Genomic DNA, 4,758 nt, shown 5'->3' on the forward strand with positions numbered 1-4,758 from the left:
AATCCCGGAGCCACATATCTCCAGTATCCATTTCTAGTTGTAAAAGATCAGGATATAAGTCCGAACGTCCGTTACCGTGGACACGGCTATTAATAGATAATCCTCCCTACAGGGGTGCACCACGTTTTCCAACACGCTTGATTACTCTGGCCGGATAGACTTTTCTGGGTCAATGCCCGGCCTCGGAAAATCAACACGTCGCAGCCCTACCTTGGCTCAGCAGAGAGGTCCCCGCCAGTCTACATCCTAAGCACTCCGGGGTCTGGGCCTATCGCCCGTTGCACTCCGGGTCATTGTGCGCAAGGGGTTACTAGCACCACCTCTGCCTGGATGGCGCGATCTAGCCCGGCCACAATGCTGAACTGGACGTCTGACAAATCTTCGGCTGATACCACGACGCCGAGGCCCATAACTATTCTCGCGTGGTGGTTAGTGCGGAAAGGCCAAAGGCCAACTCAAAACAAATACCCAAACATAGGGTATTATTAGCATGCGGAGACGAGCAAAGACTCACGATAATGTGACCCCATCGCCCCGTCTCGAGGAAATATGGCAAGGGCTAGCCCAGCCCACTCGGGGGCAGCCTGCCTGCCCGGGCGTGCCTCGTAACCATGTGTCCGCCTGACTTTCCCAAAGGTCTCAAGTAAAGTCAAGGTAACCGTGTGTCCAAACATCAAGGGGAAAACCCAAGGAATCACCCTCGGAGGATTCCACTCGATGTAATCATCAAGGTGGACGTAAGAGGAACCACCCTCGAGGTTCACACTTGAGGTGTTGCACAACAGAGCCGTATCGGGAATGGTGAAGGAGGAACCACCTCGTTGACCACGACCGAGTAGCTACACTACAGATATCTCATCAGGAGTGATGTATGAGGTTCCACCCTCGGCACTCAATGGTAACTCTGAGAGTCGAGCAACAAAAAGGGGCGTGATGCGATGTGAGGTGTCGGGCTCTGGTCGTCGCTCAGGTGGATCGAGTCGTTGATGATGAAGCAGGGGCAACAAGGACAAAGTGGGGGTCACTGATGGATCACTAACCAACCTATACTAAGCAGTTTAGGATAAGCAGGTAAGGTACAACAGCAGGTTACAAAAGTAAGCTATGCATCAGAATAGGAGCAATCAATAACAATAGCAAAATCTAATGCAAGCATGAGAGAATGGAATGGGCGATATCGGGATGATCAAAGGGGGGGCTTGCCTAGAAGCTCCGCTGAAAGGGAAGAAGAGTCGTCGACGTAGTCGATCACAGGGGTAGCATCAGCAGCGGTCTCGGGGTCTACCGGAGAGAAGGGGGGAAGAAACAGTAAATACAAGCAACAAACGCATGACAAGACAATAAGCAGCGCTAGGGTGTTCTAATGCGGTGTCACACGATACCGGTGAAGGCGGAAAAGCATCCGGGAATGTTTTCACGAAGTTTGGCATTTTTGGACAGATGAAAGAGAGGGGACAGTTGCATGTTCGCTATGCTAGGGATGTGTGGCAGACGAACGGACCACGTATACGGATACTTCTCGTTGTTCTGAGGAACTTTCATGTATAAATTATTTTCATGCGAGTTACATATTATTTTATATGATTTTCGAAGATTTAAATGATTTCCTAATTTTCTGGAATTCCTTTACTTCGAAAGTAAAAGATTAAAAGCTATGGGTCCACAGGAAATGTACCCAGAATGTTGCTTATCCGGCTGACAGGTGGGGTCATTGACTGAGTTAACCCGGTAAAAATTTGACTGGTCAAAAGGAGAATAGTGTTTGGGTCCCACTTGTCATTGTCTCTAGCTTTATTAGATTAACCATTTTTGTTTAATTTATAGTGGGGCCCTTCTGTCATGTAGTTATTAACTTAACAGAGATTAGTTAACTGAAATTAATTGTTTTTTAACTATCGTTTAGCGGTTAGTTAAACCTGTCGGGCCCACGCGTCAGTGGGTCAACCCACTGGCTAAACGTGCGTGCGCGCGTGCCTGCCGGCGAGCACAGAAGATGGCGGTAGTGTTCGGGACTCGCCGTCCGATGGCCAAACCGCACGCGGTTGGCCGCGTCCGAATGTGGGCGTCGAGCCGCGTCTAGGGGCGATGAAGGGAGGCGCGGGAGTGGCCGAGCATGTCGAGGACGACAACACCCAGCGGCAGTTGCGGGCAACGCTCGGTACCACAGTCCTGTGGGATGCAGAGGCGAGCGAGCACGGGGCTGCGCGAGGGGCGTGGACGGGTCGCGCGGCGCGAGCGGCGACCATGAAGGATTACGGGAGAAGAGAGGGGAAGGAGAGGGGAGGCACAACCGGCGAGGCGGCTCGCCGCGAAGCTGTAGGGAGGGGAAGGTTGCTCGAGGCGGCTTGGGGTGGTCCGGCGAGGGAGAGGACGAGGCGGACGACGGAGACGGGGACGAGGCAGTCCGGCGACTGCGCGGTCGTGGACGAGGCGGCGAGGCCCAGAGCGACGGTGTCGAGGTGGCGGTGCGCCGGCTCGGGGTCGGGGTCGGGCGGTGACGATGGGGTCCAGGCAGTCCACCCGATCCCGATCCAGTTCGCGAGGGGAACAAGATGAAGGAGTGGATCGTGGGGAGTGGGTTAAGTGGGGGGTGGATCTGGTGGTTAGCTAGGGTTTCGGGGAGGGGTTATACAGGGGCGGGGTGGGCCATGTGGCCTGGCTTGGGGGAAACTAGGGAGGGGCGGGGGCCTCTCCCCTTTTCTTTTTTTGCTTGCCTTCTCTTTTTACCTATTTTAAATTTGAACTTGGAACCGACTTTGAATCAACGCGAGCTGAATAGCAGTAAAAATTGATGATATGGCATGATTAGCATGGGATTACTATAGCATAATTATCCGGGCGTTACAACTGGGCTCTAGGTTAATAGGTTAGTCCCAAAATCCATATAAAATAGCATATAACAATAAAAAATTAGAGATACGTTGGGGACGTATCAGCATCCCCAAGCTAATTCCTGCTCGTCCTCGAGTTGGTAGATGATAAAAACCCCGATGACAAGCCAAGCAATTGTTTCATACTTTAGTATTTCCAAACCTTTTCAACTTTCACGCAATACATGAGCGTGATCCATGGACATTGCACTTTGGGTGGAATAGAATATAATGATGGGGGTTGTGTGGAGAAGACAAAAAAGGAGAAAGTCTCACATTGACACGACTAATAAACGGGCTATGGAGATGCCCATCAATTGATATCAATGCGAAGAGTAGGGATTGCCATGCAACGGATGCACTAGAGCTATAAATGTATGAAAGCTCAACAAAAGAAACTAAGTGGGTGTGCATCCAACTTGCTTGCTCATGAAGACCTAGGGCATTTGAGGAATCCCATTTTCGGAATATACAAGCCAAGTTCTATAATGAAAAATTCCCACTAGTATATGAAAGTGATAACATAGGAGACTCTCTATCATGAAGATCATGGTGCTACTTTGAAGCACAAGTGTGGTAAAAGGATAGTAGCATTGTCCCTTCTGGGCCTTTATTTGGCCTTTTTCTTTTTTTTCTCTTTGTTTTGGCCCTTTTTTTAATATTGGCCTTTTTTCCCGGGACAATGCTCTAATAATGATGATCATCACACTTCTATTTATTTACAACTCAAGGATTACACCTCGATACTAGAACAAAGTATGACTCTATATGAGTGCCTCCGGCGGTGTACCGGGATGGGCAATGAAACAAGAGTGACATGTATGAGAAATTATGCATGGTGGCTTTGCCACAAATACGATGTCAACTACATGATCATGCAAGGAAATATGACAATGATGAAGAGTGTCATAATAAACAGAACGGTGGAAAGTTGCATGGCAATATATCTCGGAATGGCTATGGAAATGCCATAATAGGTAGGTATGGTGGCTGTTTTGAGAAAGTTGCATGGCAATATATCTCGGAATGGCTATGGAGGCTTATGTGTGATAGAGTGTATCATATCACGGGGTTTGGATGCACCGGCGAAGTTTGCACCAACTCTCGAGGTGAGAAAGGGCAATTCACGGTACCGAAGAGGCTAGCAATGATGGAAGGGTGATAGTGCGTATAATCCATGGAATAAACATTAGTCATAAAGAACTCACATACTTATTGCAAAAATGTACAAGTCACCAAAACTAAGCACTACACGCATGCTCCTATGGGAATAGATTGGTAGGAAAAGACCATCGCTCGTCCCCGACCGCCACTCATAAGGAAGACAATCAAAGGAACACCTCATGCTTCAAATTTGTTACACAACAGTTACCATACGTGCATGCTACGGGACTTGCAAACCTCAACACAAGTATTTCTCAAATTCACAATTACTTAACTAGCACGACTCTAATATCACCATCTTCATATCTCAAAACAATCATCAAGTATCAAACTTCTCATAGTATTCATTGCATTCTATATGGAAGTTTTTATTATACCCATCTTGGATGCCTATCATATTAGGACTAGTTTCATAACCAAAGCAAATTACCATGCTGTTTAGGACTCTCAAAATAATATAAGTGAAGCATGAGAGTTCATCTATTTCTTCAAAATGAAACTACCGTTGTGCTCTAAAAGATATAAGTGAAGCACTAGAGCAAACGACAAGCTACTCCAAAAAATATAAGTGAAGATTAATGAGTAGTCGAATAATTATGCAACCATGTGAAGACTCTCTAACATTTAGGAATTTCAGATCTTGGTATTTTATTGAAACAGCAAGAAAAACAAAATAAAATAAAATGACGCTCCAAGCAAAACACATATCATGTGGTGAATAAAA

This window comes from Aegilops tauschii, chromosome 6, assembly GCF_002575655.3.
Source record: "Aegilops tauschii subsp. strangulata cultivar AL8/78 chromosome 6, Aet v6.0, whole genome shotgun sequence".
Classification (NCBI taxonomy): domain Eukaryota; kingdom Viridiplantae; phylum Streptophyta; class Magnoliopsida; order Poales; family Poaceae; genus Aegilops; species Aegilops tauschii.